General features: G+C 46.6%; 1 protein-coding gene across 6 annotated transcripts in view; it reads right to left on the bottom strand.

The window, feature by feature from the left end:
• Positions 1–25,785, bottom strand: part of ATP2B3 (ATPase plasma membrane Ca2+ transporting 3) — a 303,376-nt gene extending 277,591 nt beyond the window's left edge. For 3 of the 6 annotated variants that reach the window (XM_073639934.1, XM_073639935.1, XM_073639936.1), the window contains exon 1: positions 25,555–25,784. The gene's annotated coding sequence lies outside the window, so the exon portion shown is untranslated. Of the gene's footprint in view, positions 1–25,554 lie in introns of all 6 variants that reach the window. The other 3 variants (XM_073639937.1, XM_073639932.1, XM_073639933.1) reach the window with 2 other exon arrangements.
• Positions 25,786–26,813: the final 1,028 nt, after the last annotated feature.

Below are 26,813 nucleotides of genomic sequence, written 5' to 3'. Positions count from 1 at the left end.
ATCTCTCTACAGTAAGTGGAGGCGGGTCTGTATCTCTCTACAGTAAGTGGAGGCGGGTCTGTATCGCTCTACAGTAAGTGGAGGCTGGTCTGTATCTCTCTACAGTAAGTGGAGGCGGGTCTGTATCTCTCTACAGTAAGTGGAGGCGGGTCTGTATCTCTCTACAGTAAGTGGAGGCGGGTCTGTATCTCTCTACAGTAAGTGGAGGCGGGTCTGTATCTCTCTACAGTAAGTGGAGGCGGGTCTGTATCTCTCTACAGTAAGTGGAGGCGGGTCTGTATCTCTCTACAGTAAGTGGAGGCGGGTCTGTATCTCTCTACAGTAAGTGGAGGCGGGTCTGTATCTCTACAGTAAGTGGAGGCTGGTCTGTATCTCTCTACAGTAAGTGGAGGCGGGTCTGTATCGCTCTACAGTAAGTGGGGGCGGGTCTGTATCTCTCTACAGTAAGTGGGGGCGGGTCTTTATCTCTCTACAGTAAGTGGAGGCTGGTCTGTATCTCTCTACAGTAAGTGGAGGCGGGTCTGTATCTCTCTACAGTAAGTGGAGGTGGGTCTGTATCTCTCTACAGTAAGTGGAGGCGGGTCTGTATCGCTCTACAGTAAGTGGAGGCGGGTCTGTATCTCTACAGTAAGTGGGGGCGGGTCTGTATCTCTCTACAGTAAGTGGAGGCGGGTCTGTATCTCTCTACAGTAAGTGGAGGAGGGTCTGTATCGCTCTACAGTAAGTGGAGGCGAGTCTGTATCTCTCTACAGTAAGTGGGGGCGGGTCTGTATCTCTACAGTAAGTGGGGGCGGGTCTGTATCTCTCTACAGTAAGTGGAGGAGGGTCTGTATCTCTCTACAGTAAGTGGAGGCGGGTCTGTATCTCTCTACAGTAAGTGGGGGCGGGTCTGTATCTCTCTACAGTAAGTGGGGGCGGGTCTTTATCTCTCTACAGTAAGTGGGGGCGGGTCTGTATCTCTCTACAGTAAGTGGGGGCGGGTCTGTATCTCTCTACAGTAAGTGGGGGCGGGTCTGTATCTCTCTACAGTAAGTGGGGGCGGGTCTGTATCTCTCTACAGTAAGTGGGGGCGGGTCTGTATCTCTCTACAGTAAGTGGAGGCGGGTCTGTATCTCTCTACAGTAAGTGGGGGCGGGTCTGTATCTCTCTACAGTAAGTGGGGGCGGGTCTGTATCTCTCTACAGTAAGTGGGGGCGGGTCTGTATCTCTCTACAGTAAGTGGGGGCGGGTCTGTATCTCTCTACAGTAAGTGGGGGCAGGTCTGTATCTCTCTACAGTAAGTGGGGGCGGGTCTGTATCTCTCTACAGTAAGTGGGGGCGGGTCTGTATCTCTCTACAGTAAGTGGGGGCGGGTCTGTATCTCTCTACTGTAAGTGGGGGCGGGTCTGTATCTCTCTACAGTAAGTGGGGGCGGGTCTGTATCTCTCTACAGTAAGTGGGGGCGGGTCTGTATCTCTCTACAGTAAGTGGGGGCGGGTCTGTATCTCTCTACAGTAAGTGGGGGCAGGTCTGTATCTCTCTACAGTAAGTGGAGGAGGGTCTGTATCTCTCTACAGTAAGTGGGGGCGGGTCTGTATCTCTCTACAGTAAGTGGGGGCGGGTCTGTATCTCTCTACAGTAAGTGGGGGCGGGTCTGTATCTCTCTACAGTAAGTGGGGGCGGGTCTGTATCTCTCTACAGTAAGTGGAGGCGGGTCTGTATCTCTCTACAGTAAGTGGGGGCGGGTCTGTATCTCTCTACAGTAAGCGGGGGCAGGTCTGTATCTCTCTACAGTAAGCGGGGGCGGGTCTGTATCTCTCTACAGTAAGTGGAGGAGGGTCTGTATCTCTCTACAGTAAGTGGGGGCGGGTCTGTATCTCTCTACAGTAAGTGGGGGCGGGTCTGTATCTCTCTACAGTAAGTGGGGGCGGGTCTGTATCTCTCTACAGTAAGTGGGGGAGGGTCTGTATCTCTCTACAGTAAGTGGGGGAGGGTCTGTATCTCTCTACAGTAAGTGGGGGAGGGTCTATATCTCTCTACAGTAAGTGGAGGCGGGTCTGTATCTCTCTACAGTAAGTGGGGGCGGGTCTGTATCTCTCTACAGTAAGTGGGGGCAGGTCTGTATCTCTCTACAGTAAGTGGGGGAGGGTCTGTATCTCTCTACAGTAAGTGGAGGAGGGTCTGTATCTCTCTACAGTAAGTGGAGGCGGGTCTGTATCTCTCTACAGTAAGTGGAGGCGGGTCTGTATCTCTCTACAGTAAGTGGAGGCGGGTCTGTATCTCTCTACAGTAAGTGGGGGTGGGTCTGTATCTCTCTACAGTAAGTGGGGGCGGGTCTGTATCTCTCTACAGTAAGTGGGAGCGGGTATGTACAGTACAGACCAAAAGTTTGGACACACCTTCTCATTTAAAGATTTTTCTGTATTTTCATGACTATGAAAATTGTACATTCACACTGAAGGTATCAAAACTATGAATTAACACATGTGGAATTATATACTTAACAAAAAAGTGTGAAACAACAGAAAATATGTCTTATATTCTAGGTTCTTCAAAGTAGCCACCTTTTGCTTTGATGACTGCTTTGCACACTCTTGGCATTCTCTTGATGAGCTTCAAGAGGTAGTCACCGGAAATGGTTTTCACTTCACAGGTGTGCCCTGTCAGGTTTAATAAGTGGGATTTCTTGCCTTATAAATGGGGTTGGGACCATCAGTTGTGTTGTACAGAAGTGTGGTGGATACACAGCTGATAGTCCTACTGAAAAGACTGTTAGAATTTGTATTATGGCAAGAAAAATCAGCTAAGTAAAGAAAAACGGGTGGCCATCATTACTTTAAGAAATGAAGGTCAGTCAGTGCGAAAAATTAGGCAAACTTTGAAAGTGTCCCACAGTGCAGTTGCAAAAACCATCAAGCGCTACAAAGAAACTGGCTCACATGAGGATCGACCCTGGAAAGGAAGACCAAGAGTCACCTCTGCTTCTGAAGATAAGTTTATCCGAGTCACCTGCCTCAGAAATCGCAGGTTAACAGCAGCTCAGATTAGAGACCAGGTCAATGCCACACAGAGTTCTAGCAGCAGACACATCTATACAACAACTGTTAAGAGGAGACTTTGTGCAGCAGGCCTTCATGGTAAAATAGGTGCTAGGAAACCACTGCTAAGGACAGGCAACAAGCAGAAGAAACTTGTTTGGGCTAAAGAACACAAGGAATGGACATTAGACCAGTGGAAATCTGTGCTTTGGTCTGATGAGTCCAAATTTGAGATCTTTGATTCCAACCACCGTGTCTTTGTGCGACGCAGAAAAGGTGAACGAATGGACTCTACATGCCTGGTTCCCACCATGAAGCATGGAGGAGGAAGTGTGATGGTGTGGGGGTGGTTTGCTGGTGACACTGTTGGGGATTTATTCAAAATTGAAGGCATACTGAACCAGCATGGCTACCACATCATCTTGCAGCGGTATGCTATTCCATCCGGTTTGCCTTTAGTTGGACCATCATTTATTTTTCAGCAGGACAATGACCCCAAACACACCTCCAGGCTGTGTAAGGGCTATTTGACCAAGAAGCAGAGTGATGGGGTGCTATGCCAGATGACCTGGCCTCCACAGTCACCAGACCTGAACCCAATCGAGATGGTTTGGGGTGAGCTGGACCGCAGAGTGAAGGCAAAAGGGCCAACAAGTGCTAAGAATCTTTGGGAACTCCTTCAAGGTTGTTGGAAGACCATTTCCGGTGACTACCTCTTGAAGCTCATCAAGAGAATGCCAAGAGTGTGCAAAGCAGTCATCAAAGCAAAAGGTGGCTACTTTGAAGAAGCTAGAATATAAGACATATTTTCAGTTGTTTCACACTTTTTTAAGTATATAATTCCACATGTGTTAATTCATAGTTTTGATGCCTTCAGTGTGAATGTACAATTTTCATAGTCATGAAAATATAGAAAAATATTTAAATGAGAAGGTGTGTCCAAACTTTTGGTCTGTACTGTATCTCTCTACAGTAAGTGGGGGCGGGTCTGTATCTCTCTACAGTAAGTGGAGGCGGGTCTGTATCTCTCTACAGTAAGTGGAGGAGGGTCTGTATCTCTCTACAGTAAGTGGGGGTGACGCGCCCCCTGGGCCAGTGTTGTTTGGGGGATTACCCGGAGCCGGATCGGATGGGGGTTGTAGTCTCCGAGTGGCGGTGACCCGGTCCGTGCCCAGGGTGTCAAGCTCAGTGTGTGGCAGTCCTTATAGATGTTACTAGATGTTCTTTTGTGTCGACTACGCCACCCGTTGAATTGCGGTCAATACGGCCGCCGCTGCAGCAGGGTCCGCTGAGGCTGGTGATGTGTGTGCAGCTCAGGTAGTATAACCCCCAACGGGAGGGGTATAGCCTCAGGGGGTCAGGTGTAGAGGATGGTGGTTGTGGAGGTGCAGTGAGGATGGTAATGAGACTCAGAGTCGGGCTGTGCAGTTCAGGGTCTTTACTTACTGCTGTTATGCTGGTCACTCCGGCCTTGAGCGACCGCCCGAGCCGTGCTGCGTCCACCAGGTCCTGGATTCGGCCAACTCCCAAGTAATTCTGGAGCGTGATCCTGAGCTCCCTTTCTGACGTTCCTTCTCTCTGGCCTTCCCCACCAGGGATCCACCTAAGTCCGGCTCCCTCGGGCCTCTTGTTGGTAAACCCTTGTCTCTGGGTTCCCTGACCCTATTCTTGGTTTGCCTTCCGGGTGGATTTAGTGGGTGGTCGTGGCAGATCCTGCCCACGACCTCCGGTCTCTGGCTAAGGATTAGTGCCCTCCACCAGCTTGGGATCCGGTACCCTTGTGCCAACTCTTCACCCTCTGATCTAATCTTGGGTTCTTGGAGTTCTCTCTTCTCCCCCTCTGGGTCCTTCTTTCTCCTCTCTCTCTTTGGGCCTTGGAGCTGCTCTTCTCCTCTGCTCTCTTCCTCTGACTCTACTCTGACAAAAGACTGACAGACTGACTGACCCTGATCTAAGATGGTTCCCACCTTATATACTCCCTCTATGTGTGAGCTCAGGTGACCAGCACCCAATGAGCTCCTAGCACTACCCAGACTGCTCCCCCTATCTGCCCCTACACTACTGGGATGTTCCACCCCCCTCCCACTCCAGCCAGGGACAGACACTGTCGTACCTGCACATTTCTCTAGTGGGAGTACCTTTGGTCTGTCCCCCGGAAATGGGATGTGTGTAGTGCATGCAGCCTACTGAGCTCAGTTCCACACTTCATCCTTACCCGGGAGTGGAATACCACACCTCTGGCTTGAGGTGTAATACCCCTGTAGCAGCCGAATCCTCAGGGTGCTACAGGGGCGGGTCTGTATCTCTCTACAGTAAGTGGAGGCGGGTCTGTATCTCTCTACAGTAAGTGGGGGCGGGTCTGTATCTCTACAGTAAGTGGGGGCGGGTCTGTATCTCTCTACAGTAAGTGGGGGCGGGTCTGTATCTCTCTACTGTAAGTGGGGGCGGGTCTGTATCTCTCTACAGTAAGTGGAGGCGGGTCTGTATCTCTCTACAGTAAGTGGGGGCAGGTCTGTATCTCTCTACAGTAAGTGGGGGCAGGTCTGTATCTCTACAGTAAGTGGGGGCAGGTCTGTATCTCTCTACAGTAAGCGGGGGCAGGTCTGTATCTCTCTACAGTAAGTGGAGGAGGGTCTGTATCTCTCTACAGTAATTGGGGGCGGGTCTGTATCTCTCTACAGTAAGTGGGGGCGGGTCTGTATCTCTCTACAGTAAGTGGGGGCAGGTCTGTATCTCTCTACAGTAAGTGGGGGAGGGTCTATATCTCTCTACAGTAAGTGGAGGCGGGTCTGTATCTCTCTACAGTAAGTGGAGGCGGGTCTGTATCTCTCTACAGTAAGTGGGGGCGGGTCTGTATCTCTCTACAGTAAGTGGGGGCGGGTCTGTATCTCTCTACAGTAAGTGGGGGCGGGTATGTATCTCTCTACAGTAAGTGGGGGCGGGTCTGTATCTCTCTACAGTAAGTGGAGGCGGGTCTGTATCTCTCTACAGTAAGTGGAGGTGGGTCTGTATCTCTCTACAGTAAGTGGAGGAGGGTCTGTATCTCTCTACAGTAAGTGGGGGCGGGTCTGTATCTCTCTACAGTAAGTGGGGGCGGGTCTGTATCTCTCTACAGTAAGTGGAGGAGGGTCTGTATCTCTCTACAGTAAGTGGAGGAGGGTCTGTATCTCTCTACAGTAAGTGGAGGTGGGTCTGTATCTCTCTACAGTAAGTGGGGGCGAGTCTGCATCTCTCTACAGTAAGTGGAGGCGGGTCTGTATCTCTCTACAGTAAGTGGGGGAGGGTCTGCATCTCTCTACAGTAAGTGGAGGTGGGTCTATATCTCTCTACAGTAAGTGGAGGTGGGTCTATATCTCTCTACAGTAAGTGGAGGTGGGTCTATATCTCTCTACAGTAAGTGGAGGAGGGTCTGTATCTCTCTACAGTAAGTGGAGGTGGGTCTGTATATCTCTATAGTAAGTGGGGGCGGGTCTGTATCTCTCTACAGTAAGCGGGGGAGGGTCTGTATCTCTCTACAGTAAGTGGGGGAGGGTCTGTATCTCTCTACAGTAAGTGGAGGAGGGTCTGTATCTCTCTACAGTAAGTGGAGGCGGGTCTGTATCTCTCTACAGTAAGTGGGGGCGGGTCTGTATCTCTCTACAGTAAGTGGAGGCGGGTCTGTATCTCTCTACAGTAAGTGGGGATGGGTCTGTATCTCTCTACAGTAAGTGGGGTGGGTCTGTATCTCTCTACAGTAAGTGGGGGTGGGTCTGTATCTCTCTACAGTAAGTGGAGGTGGGTCTGTATCTCTCTACAGTAAGTGGAGGCGGGTCTGTATATCTACAGTAAGTGGGGGCGGGTCTGTATCTCTCTACAGTAAGTGGGGGCGGGTCTGTATCTCTCTACAGTAAGTGGGGGCGGGTCTGTATCTCTATCTCTCTATAGTAAGTGGAGGTGGGTCTGTATCTCTACACTAAGTGGAGGCGGGTTTGTATCTCTCTACACTAAGTTGGGGTAGGTCTGTATCTACACTAAGTGGGGGCGGGTCTGTATCTCTCTACAGTACGTGGGGGCAGGTCTGTATCTACAGTAAGTGGGGGCGAGTCTGTATCTCTCTACAGTAAGTGGGGGCAGGTCTGTATCTATCTACAGTAAGTGGGGGCGGGTCTGTATCTCTCTACAGTAAGTGGGGGCGGGTCTGTATCTCTATATCTCTCTATAGTAAGTGGAGGTGGGTCTGTATCTCTACACTAAGTGGAGGCGGGTTTGTATCTCTCTACAGTAAGTGGGGGCAGGTCTGTATCTACAGTAAGTGGGGGCGGGTCTGTATCTCTCTACATTAAGTGGGGGCGGGTCTGTATCTCTCTACAGTAAGTGGGGGCAGGTCTGTATCTACAGTAAGTGGGGGCGGGTCTGTATCTCTCTACATTAAGTGGGGGCGGGTCTGTATCTCTCTACAGTAAGTGGGGGCAGGTCTGTATCTCTCTACACTAAGTGGAGGCGGGTCTGTATCTCTCTACTGTAAGTGGGGGCAGGTCTGTATCTCTCTACACTAAGTGGGGGCGGGTCTGTATCTCTCTACTGTAAGTGGGGGCAGGTCTGTATCTCTCTACAGTAAGTGGAGGCGGGTCTGTATCTCTCTACAGTAAGTGGGGGCGAGTCTGTATCTCTACAGTAAGTGTGGGTGGGTCTGTATCTCTCTACATTAAGTATGGGCAGGTCTGTATCTCTCTACATTAAGTGCGGGTGGGTGTGTATCTCTCTACAGTACGTGGGGGCAGGTCTGTATCTACAGTAAGTGGGGGCGGGTCTGTATCTCTCTACAGTAAGTGGGGGCGGGTCTGTATCTACATTAAGTGGGGGCGGGTCTGTATCTCTCTACATTAAGTGGGGGCGGGTCTGTATCTCTCTACTGTAAGTTGGGGCAGGTCTGTATCTCTCTACATTAAGTGGAGGCAGGTCTGTATCTCTCTACAGTAAGTGGGGGCCGGTCTGTATCTCTACAGTAAGTGTGGGTGGGTCTGTATCTCTCTACATTAAGTGGAGGCAGGTCTGTATCTCTCTACAGTACGTGGGGGCAGGTCTGTATCTACATTAAGTGGGGGCGGGTCTGTATCTCTCTACAGTAAGTGGGGGCAGGTCTGTATCTACACTAAGTGGGGGCGGGTCTGTATCTCTCTACATTAAGTGGGGGCGGGTCTGTATCTCTCTACATTAAGTGGGGGCGGGTCTGTATCTCTCTACAGTAAGTGGGGGCAGGTCTGTATCTCTCTACACTAAGTGGAGGCGGGTCTGTATCTCTCTACATTAAGTGGGGGCGGGTCTGTATCTCTCTACTGTAAGTGGGGGCAGGTCTGTATCTCTCTACAGTAAGTGGAGGCGGGTCTGTATCTCTCTACAGTAAGTGGGGGCCGGTCTGTATCTCTACAGTAAGTGTGGGTGGGTCTGTATCTCTCTACATCAAGTAGGGGCAGGTCTGTATCTCTCTACATTAAGTGGGGGTGGGTCTGTATCTCTCTACAGTACGTGGGGGCAGGTCTGTATCTACAGTAAGTGGGGGCGGGTCTGTATCTCTCTACAGTAAGTGGGGGCGGGTCTGTATCTACATTAAGTTGGGGCAGGTCTGTATCTCTCTACAGTAAGTGGAGGCAGGTCTGTATCTCTCTACAGTAAGTGGGGGCCTTTCTGTATCTCTACAGTAAGTGTGGGTGGGTCTGTATCTCTCTACATTAAGTGGGGCGGGTCTGTATCTCTCTACAGTAAGTGGAGGCGGGTCTGTATCTCTCTACAGTAAGTGGAGGAGGGTCTGTATATCCACAGTAAGTGGGGGCGGGTCTGTATCTCTCTACAGTAAGTGGGGGCGGGTCTGTATCTCTATAGTAAGTGGAGGTGGGTCTGTATCTCTACACTAAGTGGAGGCGGGTTTGTATCTCTCTACACTAAGTTGGGGTAGGTCTGTATCTACACTAAGTGGGGGCGGGTCTGTATCTCTCTACCGTATGTGGGGGCAGGTCTGTATCTACAGTAAGTGGGGGCGGGTCTGTATCTCTCTACAGTAAGTGGAGGCGGGTCTGTATCTCTCTACAGTAAGTGGAGGAGGGTCTGTATATCTACAGTAAGTGGGGGCGGGTCTGTATCTCTCTACAGTAAGTGGGGGCGGGTCTGTATCTCTATATCTCTCTATAGTAAGTGGAGGTGGGTTTGTATCTCTACACTAAGTGGAGGTGGGTTTGTATCTCTCTACACTAAGTTGGGGTAGGTCTGTATCTACACTAAGTGGGGGCGGGTCTGTATCTCTCTACAGTACGTGGGGGCAGGTCTGTATCTACAGTAAGTGGGGGCGGGTCTGTATCTCTCTACAGTAAGTGGGGGCAGGTCTGTATCTCTCTACACTAAGTGGAGGCGGGTCTGTATCTCTCTACATTAAGTGGGGGCGGGTCTGTATCTCTCTACTGTAAGTGGGGGCAGGTCTGTATCTCTCTACAGTAAGTGGAGGCGGGTCTGTATCTCTCTACAGTAAGTGGGGGCCGGTCTGTATCTCTACAGTAAGTGTGGGTGGGTCTGTATCTCTCTACATTAAGTAGGGGCAGGTCTGTATCTCTCTACATTAAGTGGGGGTGGGTCTGTATCTCTCTACAGTACGTGGGGGCAGGTCTGTATCTACAGTAAGTGGGGGCGGGTCTGTATCTCTCTACAGTAAGTGGGGGCGGGTCTGTATCTACATTAAGTGGGGGCGGGTCTGTATCTCTCTACATTAAGTGGGGGCGGGTCTGTATCTCTCTACTGTAAGTTGGGGCAGGTCTGTATCTCTCTACAGTAAGTGGAGGCAGGTCTGTATCTCTCTACAGTAAGTGGGGGCCGGTCTGTATCTCTACAGTAAGTGTGGGTGGGTCTGTATCTCTCTACATTAAGTGGGGGCAGGTCTGTATCTCTCTACATTAAGTAGGGGCTGGTCTGTATCTCTCTACATTAAGTGGGGGTGGGTCTGTATCTCTCTACAGTACGTGGGGGCAGGTCTGTATCTACATTAAGTGGGGGCGGGTCTGTATCTCTCTACAGTAAGTGGGGTCAGGTCTGTATCTACACTAAGTGGGGGCGGGTCTGTATCTCTCTACATTAAGTGGGGGCGGGTCTGTATCTCTCTACAGTAAGTGGGGGCAGGTCTGTATCTACAGTAAGTGGGGGCGGGTCTGTATCTCTCTACATTAAGTGGGGGCGGGTCTGTATCTCTCTACAGTAAGTGGGGGCAGGTCTGTATCTCTCTACACTAAGTGGAGGCGGGTCTGTATCTCTCTACATTAAGTGGGGGCGGGTCTGTATCTCTCTACTGTAAGTGGGGGCAGGTCTGTATCTCTCTACAGTAAATGGAGGTGGGTCTGTATCTCTCTACAGTAAGTGGGGGCCGGTCTGTATCTCTACAGTAAGTGTGGGTCGGTCTGTATCTCTCTACATTAAGTAGGGGCAGGTCTGTATCTCTCTACATTAAGTGGGGGTGGGTCTGTATCTCTCTACAGTACGTGGGGGCAGGTCTGTATCTACAGTAAGTGGGGGCGGGTCTGTATCTCTCTACAGTAAGTGGGGGCGGGTCTGTATCTACATTAAGTGGGGGCGGGTCTGTATCTCTCTACATTAAGTGGGGGCGGGTCTGTATCTCTCTACTGTAAGTTGGGGCAGGTCTGTATCTCTCTACAGTAAGTGGAGGCAGGTCTGTATCTCTCTACAGTAAGTGGGGGCCGGTCTGTATCTCTCTACAGTAAGTGGAGGAGGGTCTGTATATCCACAGTAAGTGGGGGCGGGTCTGTATCTCTCTACAGTAAGTGGGGGCGGGTCTGTATCTCTATAGTAAGTGGAGGTGGGTCTGTATCTCTACACTAAGTGGAGGCGGGTTTGTATCTCTCTACACTAAGTTGGGGTAGGTCTGTATCTACACTAAGTGGGGGCGGGTCTGTATCTCTCTACCGTATGTGGGGGCAGGTCTGTATCTACAGTAAGTGGGGGCGGGTCTGTATCTCTCTACAGTAAGTGGAGGCGGGTCTGTATCTCTCTACAGTAAGTGGAGGAGGGTCTGTATATCTACAGTAAGTGGGGGCGGGTCTGTATCTCTCTACAGTAAGTGGGGGCGGGTCTGTATCTCTATATCTCTCTATAGTAAGTGGAGGTGGGTTTGTATCTCTACACTAAGTGGAGGTGGGTTTGTATCTCTCTACACTAAGTTGGGGTAGGTCTGTATCTACACTAAGTGGGGGCAGGTCTGTATCTACAGTAAGTGGGGGCGGGTCTGTATCTCTCTACAGTAAGTGGGGGCAGGTCTGTATCTCTCTACACTAAGTGGAGGCGGGTCTGTATCTCTCTACATTAAGTGGGGGCGGGTCTGTATCTCTCTACTGTAAGTGGGGGCAGGTCTGTATCTCTCTACAGTAAGTGGAGGCGGGTCTGTATCTCTCTACAGTAAGTGGGGGCCGGTCTGTATCTCTACAGTAAGTGTGGGTGGGTCTGTATCTCTCTACATTAAGTAGGGGCAGGTCTGTATCTCTCTACATTAAGTGGGGGTGGGTCTGTATCTCTCTACAGTACGTGGGGGCAGGTCTGTATCTACAGTAAGTGGGGGCGGGTCTGTATCTCTCTACAGTAAGTGGGGGCGGGTCTGTATCTACATTAAGTGGGGGCGGGTCTGTATCTCTCTACATTAAGTGGGGGCGGGTCTGTATCTCTCTACTGTAAGTTGGGGCAGGTCTGTATCTCTCTACAGTAAGTGGAGGCAGGTCTGTATCTCTCTACAGTAAGTGGGGGCCGGTCTGTATCTCTACAGTAAGTGTGGGTGGGTCTGTATCTCTCTACATTAAGTGGGGGCAGGTCTGTATCTCTCTACATTAAGTAGGGGCTGGTCTGTATCTCTCTACATTAAGTGGGGGTGGGTCTGTATCTCTCTACAGTACGTGGGGGCAGGTCTGTATCTACATTAAGTGGGGGCGGGTCTGTATCTCTCTACAGTAAGTGGGATCAGGTCTGTATCTACACTAAGTGGGGGCGGGTCTGTATCTCTCTACATTAAGTGGGGGCGGGTCTGTATCTCTCTACAGTAAGTGGGGGCAGGTCTGTATCTACAGTAAGTGGGGGCGGGTCTGTATCTCTCTACATTAAGTGGGGGCGGGTCTGTATCTCTCTACAGTAAGTGGGGGCAGGTCTGTATCTCTCTACACTAAGTGGAGGCGGGTCTGTATCTCTCTACATTAAGTGGGGGCGGGTCTGTATCTCTCTACTGTAAGTGGGGGCAGGTCTGTATCTCTCTACAGTAAATGGAGGTGGGTCTGTATCTCTCTACAGTAAGTGGGGGCCGGTCTGTATCTCTACAGTAAGTGTGGGTCGGTCTGTATCTCTCTACATTAAGTAGGGGCAGGTCTGTATCTCTCTACATTAAGTGGGGGTGGGTCTGTATCTCTCTACAGTACGTGGGGGCAGGTCTGTATCTACAGTAAGTGGGGGCGGGTCTGTATCTCTCTACAGTAAGTGGGGGCGGGTCTGTATCTACATTAAGTGGGGGCGGGTCTGTATCTCTCTACATTAAGTGGGGGCGGGTCTGTATCTCTCTACTGTAAGTTGGGGCAGGTCTGTATCTCTCTACAGTAAGTGGAGGCAGGTCTGTATCTCTCTACAGTAAGTGGGGGCCGGTCTGTATCTCTACAGTAAGTGTGGGTGGGTCTGTATCTCTCTACATTAAGTGGGGGCAGGTCTGTATCTCTCTACATTAAGTAGGGGCAGGTCTGTATCTCTCTACATTAAGTGGGGGTGGGTCTGTATCTGTAGCACCCTGAGGATTTGGCTGCTACAGGGGTATTACACCTCAAGCCAGAGGTGTGGTATTCCACTCCCGGGTAAGGATGGAGTGTGGAACTGAGCTTAGTAGGCTGCATGCACTACATACATCCCATTTCCGGGGGACAGAACAACGGTACTCCCACCAGTATATGTGCAGGTACGACAGCGTCTGTCCCTGGCTGGAGTGGGAGGGGGGTGGAACATCCCAGTAGTGTAGGGACAGAGAGGGAGAAGGGAGCTCAGGACCACGCTCCAGAACTGCCTGGGGGTTAGCCGAGTCCAGGACCTGGTGGACGCAGCACGGCTCGGGTGGTCACTCAAGGCCAGAGTGACTGAGAGAACAACCGTGAGTAAAAACCCTGAAACTGCACCTCAAGTCTCTGACTCTCCTTTCTACAACATAACTACACCCATCATCCACACCTGCTGCCCTGAGGCCATACCCCTCCCGTTGGGGGTTATACCATCACTGCTGCACATATACCACCGGCCTCAGCGGACTGCTCTGCAGCGGCGGCTTCAAAGCCGCACTCAACGGGTGGCGTAGTCGATCAAATTAACATATACTGCCATAGACTGCCACTTAGTTTGACACCCTGGGCACGGACCGGGTCACCGCCACAAGGACTACTACCCCTACCCAGATCCGGCTCCGGGTATCCCCTGAACATGGCCCAGGGGGCGCGTCATATCTCTCTACAGTACGTGGGGGCAGGTCTGTATCTACAGTAAGTGGGGGCCGGTCTGTATCTCTACAGTAAGTGTGGGTGGGTCTGTATCTCTCTACATTAAGTGGGGGCGGGTCTGTATCTCTCTACATTAAGTGGGGGCGGGTCTGTATCTCTCTACTGTAAGTTGGGGCAGGTCTGTATCTCTCTACAGTAAGTGGGGGCAGGTCTGTATCTCTCTACAGTAAGTGGGGGCCGGTCTGTATCTCTACAGTAAGTGTGGGTGGGTCTGTATCTCTCTACATTAAGTGGGGGCAGGTCTGTATCTCTCTACATTAAGTGGGGGCAGGTGTTTGACTCCTTAGAGTAAGTGGATACAGGTCTTTATCTCTTTACAGTGAGTGGGGGAGGGTCTTTGTCTCTCTGCTCCTGCTAGGCTACTAAATTCCATCTATGCATAACAGAGAGTTGAGCTTTCATTTTATGGCAGGCATGCTACTGGACAATGGCAGGATCAATGCATGACGGGAAGTGAGAAAAAGGAGTTTCTAGCCAATATAGTGCTGGCAGAAAGATTACAAAGAGGAACTGCTTACTAAAAAAAAGTGACAAATTACAGAACATGAGAATCAGGATAGTTCTTGGACATACTAGAGATAAGTATACCAAAACCAGTTTTAATTTGTTGTGGAGGATGATGGCAGCTGCACTCTGCTTTTATTCTAGTTTTGGGCAAAAGGACAAGTTACGGTTTAAAGTGGGCTAAAAACTGTGGTTCTCCAACTTTTAAAAAACTACAACTCCCAGCGTGCTATGATGGCCATATTTACACTTGATTTGAGAGACCTTGGGAGTTCAGAGCCATATTGCACCTTCAGTTCACTGGTTCCCACTAGAGTTGGTGGAAATCAATTCTTTCAGCCACATCGGTGATCTGTGACCATCAGACGGGAACCCTGAGAGCCGCCACCGTCCTGATGGCATCTGCAGCTCTTCTATTGATTAGCCGGCCTGGTGTGACATCACCAGGTAAGAGGCGACTCTCACGACTCCAATCCAACGACCACATATTACGGACGTGGCCGATGGACTGGTCTAGTCTCCAGACACATGGGGCAATTTGTGCTCCAGTTGTGACCCCGCTTAAGCTTCAATGGTTACATTATACTTAGCACCTGAGATATTCGGTGTCAGGGATAAGTCACCAGTAGGATTAATAATGAAATCATCCTATAACGTGATCACATAGACATTGATTAGCATCCCAATAGACTACCACTAAGAGTAAATGGAGTCTACAGCCAAGGGCTAATTCAGGCAGCACGCGTTCTGATTTGTCTGAATGAAACCCTAATTCTTGTGAGACTTGCTTCCTTTTAGTAATATCCTCCTGAGATGTGATATAACATGTTCTCTCTGGTCTTGCAAGGCTCGATACCTGCGTCCTCCGCTTTGCAGGATTGCAGGAGTATCCTCGCTGGTTCCAATGTCATTGATGTCACCGCGTATTGATCAGTGTCACCACTTCTCAAATATATATCTGCTCAAGAACCTTTTCTTTCACATTTGTCCCTATTGTACTTGGTGTTAATGACTCTCTTCAATGCGGAGGAAAACAAAAGAATGCTGAGCCGTCACATTCAGTGCCGGCATATACAAAAAAAAACATTGCTTGGGGGTGAGGAAGGGGGCGTCATGGCACAAATCACAATAGCACCCCTACTTATGATGGTTGGGATCATCACACCCCAGGGATACCCTAAGAAAGAACATTACGTTGCTTTGTTGGAGAGTCAACATCATAGGAATGGTCATACTGGCCCACTGGAGGGCGGGAGATTCTCCAGGTAGGCCCTGGATCTAATAATGGGCCTTTGTGGCCACGAAAACTAAGGGGGAGATGCATTTGTTCTATGTAGCTATAAGGAGTGTAGAGGTAGCAGTTCCACCCTGACCCTGGTGTCAGAAGGTGCCCCAAAGGCTCTATTACAGAGTCTCAAAGCCTTCAGTTTACTCTACTGATTGAAAGCCTTCAGTCTTATCTCCCCTCAAGTGGTCTCAAGGTCAGGGCTATAACTATAATGAGTTGCATCCAGACCCTTGAACCTATAGTGGCCCAAAAAGTCCCTTTGGCCCATAAGAGAAGACCAGTAATGGTTGCAGACCCTGATAGAGACTTTGAATTGGGGCCCGTCAAGTTATGCTACTGCTCAAGATAGTCCGGTCCGACCCTCCAGTGCAGATTAGGAGGCTTGTGGAGGTTCATACCTTTGTTAGAAGGGACTGCCGATGAGGTGGAATATAAAATCATTCATTCTATCAGAAGCTGAGATATGGGAGCTGTTTGGTTGTGACTCGTACCGAAAAACTTCCCGAACTATACTCATACCTGACTATGACATGGAGGGAAGCAGACGGTCTCATTGATGGGCTTCATAAAGAGGTTCTTCTCCTCATGGCCCCCTCTATAAGCCAGAGTGGAGAGCCGCTACAATGACTCTCACATCCGGTTGGAGCAGATGGTCACATTGATGGACTTCATAAAGAGGTTCTTCTCCTTATGGTCTCCTCTATAAGCCAGAGTGGAGAGTCGCTACAATGACTCTCAAATCCGATTGGAGCAGATGGTCACATTGATGAACTTCATAAAGAGGTTCTTTCCTTATGGTCTCCTCTATAAGTCAGAGTGGAGAGGCGCTACAATGACTCTCACATCCGGTTGGAGCAGATGGTCACATTGATGGACTTCATAAAGAGGTTCTTTCCTTATGGTCTCCTCTATAAGTCAGAGTGGAGAGGCGCTACAATGACTCTCACATCCAGTTGGAGCAGATGGTCACATTGATGGACTTCATAAAGAGGTTCTTCTCCTTATGGTCTCCTCTATAAGCCAGAGTGGAGAGCCGCTACAATGACTGTCACATCCGGTTGGAGCAGATGGTCACATTGATGGACTTCATAAAGAGGTTCTTCTCCTTATGGTCTCCTCTATAAGCCAGAGTGGAGAGACGCTACAATGACTCTCACATCCGGTTGGAGCAGATGGTCACATTGATGGACTTCATAAAGAGGTTCTTTCCTTATGGTCTCCTCTATAAGTCAGAGTGGAGAGGCGCTACAATGACTCTCACATCCAGTTGGAGCAGATGGTCACATTGATGGACTTCATAAAGAGGTTCTTCTCCTTATGGTCTCCTCTATAAGCCAGAGTGGAGAGCCGCTACAATGACTGTCACATCCGGTTGGAGCAGATGGTCACATTGATGGACTTCATAAAGAGGTTCTTCTCCTTATGGTCTCCTCTATAAGCCAGAGTGGAGAGACGCTACAATGACTCTCACATCCGGTTGGAGCCTTCACCATAGATAGCTGATTTTCAGGCTTTTGGGGCTTTTTCTAAAAGAAGTACGAAACCGATGACTTAATCGTTCCAGTTCCAAATCTCTCTGCAAACTACAATCTGTCAATGATAAAGTTGAAATCCCTTGTCCAGCATTATGGACGTAATGGAGATATATCCTCTTCCCTCACTTAGCACAGTAACCTCTGCACAGCACGCGCACAACTAAAATATTGTCTTAAAGTAAACGTTTCATGGGAAAACGACTGCTTGTCTAAATCAGGTTTTTGTGTTAAATGTTTTTTTTTTTAAATTTGGGAATGTTTTTTTTTCCATATTACAAAATTTATTAAAAATAAAAAATTATAAACCTTGCAATTCTCACACTGGCCACTGGGGCTTTTAAACCTGTCGTTTTAGGAAACAACACATTTACATTATCCGCAATGAACAGTCCCCATCCCTATCTTTTGTATCAACGCATCTAATGAAGGTGTGCAAAAGTAATTGTGAAGAAAGGAGTGGGGGATCAGGAGGAGCTGTGACCTCGCCTATTGTGATTGGTGGATCCTGTGTTATCAGCTGTGTATAGAGGTGTTACCTGTCATCGTAATCCTGTCTCTGCTGATAAGGAAACTGATGTAAACTCTTCCTAAAAGGACAGGAAGTATGAGTCTAAAATAACCCCAGTGGCCAGTATGAATATTGCAAGATTTTTAAATGTGTTTTTGTTTCTTTAAATAAAAATCATGATATGAAAAAGAAAAAAATGATAAAAAAAATACACATAAAACTGTTTTAAACAATAGGTCATTTTGTGATAAGACATTCCTTTAAGTGCCATCCTTCCTATTGTTTATTGTTTGCTGTTGAATACCATCTATTGTTTGCTGCTATCATCTTTCAGGCTAAATAGAAGCCGACCGTAGTCGTAGTCACCACTAAAAAAAAAAAAAAAAAAAAAAAGAAAAAATTCTGCCCAACATTATCTCATGTTATGCAACAATCCTTTAAGATCAGTGATAGATTTTATACAAACCATTGGAAGGAAAACCGACGGTTACGATTCATGAACCTCATGAGCAATCGATGGCGTCTCAAAGACCATTAACAATTGCTTTACTATTAACTAAAATCAATAAACTCCAAAATAATAAAATCAGAAACTGATTTGGAACGATAACCATAGAAAAGCCTAAATTTGACATAATAAGGCTAAAGCTATAATAATCTTCTATAGATAAGTCCAGGTATAATTGTCTTAAGCTGACACGGAAGGAGGGCATCCACTCTAAAGAGGGTCGAGGATACATATCCATACAGAAGCATAGATATTTCTCCTTCAAAAATAAAGATTAGAAAAACATGGCTGCATGCTTCCAGAAACAGCGCCACCACTGCCATAGGGTTGTGTCTGGTATTGCGGCTCTGCTCCATTGAAGTGAATGGGACTAAACTGCAATACCACTCACAACCTGGAAACAGGGGTGGGGCCATTTATGGTAGCAAGCAGTGATAAAATCTGATGTATAGTTTTGTCTCCCGGTATCATCACCACACTTATACATACAGAGCAATTTGTGCCATAAACACCATTCGGTCTCTAATTTAACCCTATATATACTATATACATTAAGGGGTTAATTATTGTTCTGTATATTAAGAAGGAACAAGTGTGTGTGGGGGGATAAATATTACCCCTCCCCCAAATAACTGAAATGCTCTTTCTAGAAAATAATAGTAAGCAGCGCCACTTCTGTCTGCAGGCTGTGTCTGGTATTGCATCTAAGGCTGGGGAAGGGGGTTCAGTTTGGCCATTAATACAGTTTATAGGGTAAATCCACAACTTTTGCAGCCCCCTAAATGGCTATGTCACTCGCTGATCTAATCCTTCCCTCTCTCTAATGTAGCACTATTATTTTCAGGGGATGCAGTGAGTGTCACTATTATTTTTAGGAGGCAGAGTGAGTGGCACTATTTATTTTCAGGGGATCTAGTGTGTGGCACTATTATATTCAAAGGTCTCAGTGAGGGACAACATCCTATTCAATGAGTATAGTGTGGGGCGTCATTATGTTCAGGGGACATAGTGAGTGGCGCTATTCATTTCAAGGGGCAAAGCGAGTGGCACTTATTTACACCGCACAGTGTATGGTGCTGTTATTCAAAGGTGATTGCGAGACAGAATTATATTGAAGAGGTATAATATGGTTGTCATTATTTTCAGGGGACATAGTGTGTATCGCTCTGTATTTCCAGGGGACACAGTATGTCACATTATTTTCAGGGAGACACAGTATGTGGCAGTATTATTTTTAAAAGATGCACGGTGTGTGGCACTATTGTATTCAGAGCACACAGTGGGGCGCAGTTTTTTTTCATATTACAATCTTTATTAACTATAAAAATGAGAAACCTTACAATTCTCACACCGGCCACTGGGGCTTTTTTAGACTCTAACTTCCTGTTGTTTCAGGAAACAACACATGTACATTAGCAGCAATGAACAGACCCCGACCCTATCTTTTTTATTGAAGCATCTAATGAGTGTGTGCAGAGGTCATTGTGAAGGGAGGAGGAGGAGGTGAGCTGTGACATTGTCCATTGTGATTGGTGGATCCTCTGTTATCAGCTGTGTATAGAGATGTTACCTGTCATTGTAATACTGTCTCTGCTGATAAGGAGCCTGCTGAAAATTCTTCTCGAAAGGACATAAAGTAAAGGTCTACAAAAATCGTAAGATTACTACTCTTTAGTTTTTTAATAAAGATGGTGATAGGAAGAAAAAAAACTTTGCCAACATTTAAAAAAAAAATACATGTAACCTAAAACTAAAGATCCTTAGCTGACAACACGTTCCTTTTTAATTCCATCTAAATATTTATGATTCGGATTATCTGGAATATTTTCTAAATATTTATATTATTTCCATTAATATTGGAATTTTACAGAACGCCGGCTCCATCTTTAATTGTAACATTAAGGCAGTAGCGTCCGAAAATGATAAGTGCTCGGATTATGTGATTCAGGCGATAGTGATCAGTTGTGAGAACATTAAATGAAGCTAAATGTCAGAGGTCAATAATAATAAAAAATCTCCGATGGACGCGTCTGATAGCTGCTTGTTGGTCAGCGCCGGCCTGGAGGTCATTTCTCACTAGTCACTTACTGTTAAATACAAGTCAATGCGTGGCTACCTATAGACCTATAGCAGGAATGGCGGTCATCACGGCCGGAGATCAGAGCGGTGGTCTTTTCACATGGGCTTGATCACGTGGACACAATCAGTTGCAGTATAATTCGTTTGGGTGTAAGGACCATGTACAGAAGCACGAGGTGTCCATGTAATCCCAGAGACCCGTACATATACAAGGGGATTTATCTCTGCACGCAATGGAACCTCGGCATGACTCCATATAGATATGGATGGATGGATAGGTACAGGGATGGATGGATAGATACAGGGATGTTGAATGGATACAGGGATGGATGGATGGATGGATAGATACATGGATGGATGGATAAATAGATACAAGGATGGATGGATACAGGGATGGATGGATGGATGGATGGATGGATAGATACAGGGATGGATGGATAGATACAGGGATGGATGGATGGATACAGGGATGGATGGATACAGGAACGGATGGATGGATACAGGAACGGATGGATGGATACAGGAATGGATGGATGGATTCAAGGATGGATGGATAGATACAGGGATGGATGGATGAATAGATACGGGGATGGATGGATAGATACATGGATGGATGGATAAATAGATACAGGGATGGATGGATGGATGGATAGATAGATAGAGGGATGGGTGGATGGATACAGGGATGGATAGATAGATACAGGGATGGATGGATACAGGAATGGAAGGATGGATGAATACAGGGTTGGATGGATACAGGAACGGATGGATGGATACAGGAATGGATGGATGGATTCAAGGATGGATGGATAGATACAGGGATGGATGGATGAATAGATACGGGGATGGATCAATGGATACAGGGATGGATGGGTAGATACAGGGATGGATGGATGCAGGGATGGAGGGATGGGTGGATAGATATAGGTATGGACAGATATGCGGATAGATGGATGGATAGCTATAGATCATAGATAAATAGATATAGATCATGGATGGATATAGATAAATGGATAGATACATACAAGGATATATGGTTAGATACAGGGATAGAAGCATAGATAGATGGAAAGATGCGGGGATAGAATAAATGGATAGATCTGGGATAGATAGAGATGGATAGATAGAACATAGATAAATGTGCCATTGATAGATCTGATTATATATAGAGGATAGATATGATTATATATAGAGGGTAGATCTGATTATATATAGAGGATAGATATGATTATATATAGAACGTAGATATGATTATATATAGAGGGTAGATCTGATAGGGGGTAGATATGAGGATTGATATGATTATAGAGGATAGATATGATATGATTATATATAGAGGGTAGATATGATTATATATAATCATATCATATCTATCCTCTATATATAATCATATCTATCCTCATATCTACCCCCTATCAGATCTACCCTCTATATATAATCATATCTACCCTCTATATATAATCATATCTATCCTCTATATATAGAGGGTAGATATGATTATATATAGAGGATAGATATGATTATATATAGAGGATCGATCTGATTATATATAGAGGGTAGATATGAGGATAGATATGATTATACAACCCCTGGCAAAAATTATGGAATCACCGGGCTCGGAGGATGTTCATTCAGTTGTTTAAGTTGTTGAAAAAAAGCAGATCACAGACATGGCACAAAACTAAAGTCATTTCAAATGGCAACTTAAGAAACACTAAAAGAAATCAAGATTAAAAATGTGGTACTCAGTAAGGGTAATTTTTTTCAGACCAAGCAGTGGGAAAAAATTATGGAATCACTCAATTCTGAGGAAAAAATTATGGAATCACCCTGTAAATTTTCATTTCCAAAACTAACACCAGCATCAAATTAGATCTGCTCGTTAGTCTGCATCTAAAAAGGAGTGATCACACCTTGGAGAGCTGTTGCACCAAGTGGACTGACATGAATCATGGCTCCAACACGAGAGATGTCAATTGAAACAAAGGAGAGGATTATCAAACTCTTAAAAGAAGGTAAATCATCACGCAATGTTGCAAAAGATGTTGGTTGTTCACAGTCAGCTGTATCTAAAATCTGGACCAAATACAAACAACATGGGAAGGTTGTTAAAGGCAAACATACTGGTAGACCAAGGAAGACATCAAAGCGTCAAGACCGGAAACTTAAAGCTATATGTCTCCAAAACGGGAAATGCACAACAAAACAAATGAGGAACGAATGGGAGGAAACTGGAGTAAATGTGTGTGACCGAACTGTAAGAAAGGCACTGGGGAGATGGCTGTCATTACATCTTCAATAAATGCCAAAGTTTACATTGATATTTTGGACACTTTTCTTATCCCATCAATTGAAAGGATGTTTGGGGATGATGACATTTTTCAAGATGATAATGCATCCTGCCATAGAGCAAAAACTCTGAAAACATTCCTTTAAAGAAGACACATAAGGTCAATGTCATGGCCTGCAAATAGTCCAGATCTCAATCCAATTGAAAATCTTTGGTGGAAGTTGAAGAAAATGGTCCATGACAAGGCTCCAACCTGCAAAGCTGATCTGGCAATAGTAATCAGAGAAAGTCGGAGCTGGACTGATGAAGAGTATTTGCCAGTCATTAAGTCCATGCCTCAGAGACTGCAAGCTGTTATTAAAGCCAGAGGTGGTGCAACAAAATACTAGTGATGTATTGGAGTGTTCTTTTGTGTGTTTGTTTTTCATGATTACATAATTTTTTCCTCAGAATTGAGTGATTCCATAATTTTTTCCCCTCTGCTTGGTCTGAAAACAATTACCCTTACTGAGTACCACATTTTTTATCTTAATTTCTTTTAGTGTTTCTTAAAGCCCTAAAGTTGCCATTTGTAATGACTTTAGTTTTGTGCCATGTCTGTGATCTGCTTTTTTTCAACAACATGAAACAACTGAGTGAACATCCTCCGAGCCCGGTGATTCCATAATTTTTGCCAGGGGTTGTATATAGAGGGTAGATATGATTATATATAGAGGGTAGATATGACTATATATAGAGGGTAGACATGAGGATAGATCTGATTATCTATAGAGGATAGATCTGATTATCTATAGAGGATAGATCTGATTATATATAGAGGATAGATCTGATTATATATAGAGGGTAGATCTGATTATATATAGAGGGTAGATCTGATTATATATAGAGGATAGATATGATTATCTATAGAGGATAGATATGATTATATATAGAGGATAGATCTGATTATATATAGAGGGTAGATCTGATTATATATAGAGGATAGATCTGATTATATATAGAGGATAGATATGATTATATATAGAGGATAGATCTGATTATATATAGAGGGTAGATATGATTATATATAGAGGGTAGATCTGATTATATATAGAGGATAGATCTGATTATATATAGAGGGTAGATATGATTATATATAGAGGGTAGATCTGATTATATATAGAGGATAGATATGACAGATATTAGACATACACCGATAGATGGATTAGACATGGATGTGTCACAGAGATGTGAGAGATTCTTAGATACAATGAGTGATGTCCTTCTCTGGAGCTGAACTCTCCATTATTAATGAGCAGAATGTAAGTGCTGCTCCAGATGCTGAATAATAGAAGGGAGGTATTTTTACAGCGCTGACTAGAAGCTGCATCAGTGCCCCCATTATTACACCCCACCCTCTACAAGGCGAGTAAATCCAGCCGCCCCGAGGACGTGAGCAATAGTAACTTCATGTCCAGGGCCTAACTGAAAATGAAAGGGCCACTGTGCTGATGGTGGAGATGAACGCCTCATTAGGGGCAGAAAAAGTACCTCCAAATCACAGCCCGCTCCTCTAACTTGTCACCTGACTGTGCTGGGATCTGTAGTTCTCCACCACCTTTATCCCATTGGGAATTCGTGGTCTAGAAAAACTGCTGATATTCCCTGCGAGGTGCCAGGATAATGGTGGCTATATTGGTTGTCACCCAGCTTTCCCAGGAGCAGATACACCAAATGACCCACTGAGTAGTAACATGATGGCGTTATAGGCTCTAATAGAACATCAGCTTTATTTATGGCAGACGACAAGGTACAATGCGGCTCCGTCAGATGATGCCCACAGATCAGCAGAACAGGAACATGCCGGACCATGGAGGCATTGGCATCATATGGTTAATTTTCATCTGATATCATGATATATCACAAGTATACACAGAGAGGGGCATCACTATAGGGGGTGCAGAGGTTAGTAGTCATGGGCATGATGGTCAGGAGGCCCCGTAAACCTCAGTGCATATATGTGCCAGTCTCTTACTCGATGGGCTGATAAAAGGATGCCAATGTGAAAGATTGGCACAGGGTGACCTGATATATGCCAGTTGGCACAGAGGTGGGTGGAAAGAGGCACATTGGCAGCTCTGGCTCCGTCATATAGCCTGTTCACCATGTCACACCCCCTCACATGAGGAATGCACAAAAAAGGTGAAAAAAGTGGTGCATGGAGGATGGCACAGCCGGCGGAGATGCCACAACCCAGCAATGCAGAGAGTTCAGAGCATCTCCACCTGTCCTGCCTTGTTAATGACTGGGGAAGGTCATTCTGGGGTACACCTCCATTAGAGGACACTTCAGATGATTGACCAGATCCGACCCTACACAATATAAGGGCCTGCTAGCACAGATGGGGGTAGAGGAGATTTTAACGTCAAAGGGATCAGACATCAGTTTTCCCAAAATCTCAACATGTCACCAGAAATAGAAGAGGACATCCCACCCTGCCTGATCACCAGGCCTGGACCAGTGCAATAAGACCCCCTCGATTCCTCCCCTCCCCACCATCTTCTTAATTGAGTGCTGCTGAGATACCCCTCTGTCACTCCGTGCAATTCGTCCAATCAGGATTAGGGACAGGCTGCTTTCGGTGTGGGAGCAGGATCCCTCCCCTTACCCTGCAGTTGAATAAAAAGGAAAAAAAAAACCACGACATTGCAATGCAGCAATAGATCATCTGTGGTCCATGGACCTGGATGTCCACCTCCATCCCAGCCATTCCCTACAGGCACATGCCTATCCTCCTCCAACCCATGTTCATCTGCAGTGAGCCACTAGTGTAGCATCATCATCATCATCCTCATCCTCCAGTCCCTGCATTGGGATGGGTGTTGTGTGACCTCCTCTCCATCCTAATTGAGTCAGAAGGAGAGGAGACTGCAGAGCCAAGCCATATCCCACAAGGTCTCGCCATCCTCTTCCTTGACTTCTCTTCATTGCAGATGAAGTGGTTCATGTTCTCTCCAGCCCTCCCTCCCTCCTCCACCCCCCAAGAAAAAAAAATCACCCTAAACAGGTAGAATCCAAACCTTAACCCTAACCCTATCCTCCTTCCCATAATGAATTCCCTCGTTCCTACAGAATATATGACATTTCCCATGCACAAGTGGCCATCTGCTGTAAGGAGGCAGATACTTTGTTTATCATCATTGCAACAATTGATACATTTCATGCACAAGAAATTGTAACAACATGATAATAATAATATGCAACAATGTATCCAATAAGCCATAATATGTATCAGGCTGCCTTACCAGGCCATGTTAGGAGGAGGGAGGGAAGACAGGAATCCAGGATAAGGTTCTTCTTATTATTCTCTCGTCTGAATCAAAGGAAGAAAATGAAAAGGCTGGAAAATGATGTAAAATTGGTTCCAGCAGCTGATACTGGAGAACTACATGCCTCATGGATGGAGCCAGAACTCTGTGCTGTAGTCCATCTGCAGACTTCAGCATCCCAGGAGAGCGGAAAGGGAGAGGGATTGGGGGGGGGGACGAGGAGGGGAGGTCCGAGGATGCCTATTAAAAGCAAAGCGGGAGGTTACACTAGAGAAACACCATGCAAATTCGCCATGGGAGACGTAAAGGGTTAATGCCCAGCAGGGCAGCGAAGGAAAAAAAGCTATTGTTTTTATGCAGCAAGCAAAAAATGTCTTTTTTGTTCTTGTCCCCCCCACCCCCACCCCTATTCGTGCTTGTGGTACAACCCAAGCCCACTTCATTGGTGATGGCACTGTGTGTTATCACTGATTCTACCTGCAATAGCTTTTCTGTGTTCTGCAAAGCTCACGCTGATAGCATTAGCATCCCCCCACCCCCCCAATCCAAGACTACTTCCCTCTCCGCCAAGCCCCCCTTTAATCACCTCTTATGCAAAAAAAAAAAAAAGAGAAGGGATGGAGAACCAAAATTAGGGCAACTTGGAGGGTTTCGTCCACCAAAAGGGTTAAAGGGGGACTCCTTATGGTGAAAAATGAGACGTCTTAGCGGAAGGTGACTTAGAAGGACAAATTAACCCTCCCACCGTTGGGGACCTGGAAAGATTCGGGCAGAGCTCGGGAGTGGAGGAAGACCCTCTCCGATGACATAAGGACAGCAGGGCAGATTACGTGAGACATGAAGATGTCATGCTGATGTCACGGAAGACATTCATGTCATTACCAGGAGCTACGTAACCTTGCCCGGGTCACCTCCTCTATCTACCACATCCTCCTACATGGCAAGGATTCCCGTCCTTCCATCAGATTCATTTCTATTTTTTGGAATTTTTAAATTTTATTTTTTTTTTAAAGAATGATCTTTTCCTTTTTTTTCCATTCAGGACATCTTTTTTTCTACCCAGCACCTATGGCTGGCAGATCTGATGATGTAAGCAAAAGTCCACAAGCAAAACCTTCAGCAATGCCCTTGACTGTGTCCTTCAAAAATTTCTGTCGTACTGTTTGTGATTCATTCAGAAGGAGAATAGTGAGATTTACACGAGTAGTAGAACAGGCCGAGATAGCATTGAGACG

This window comes from Phyllobates terribilis, unplaced genomic scaffold, assembly GCF_046119375.1.
Source record: "Phyllobates terribilis strain yellow unplaced genomic scaffold, ASM4611937v1 Scaffold_7__3_contigs__length_470593459, whole genome shotgun sequence".
NCBI classification, from domain to species: Eukaryota; Metazoa; Chordata; class Amphibia; order Anura; family Dendrobatidae; genus Phyllobates; species Phyllobates terribilis.
Note: the sequence above shows the minus strand (reverse complement) of the source record. Positions and strands in the feature narration are given on the sequence as shown.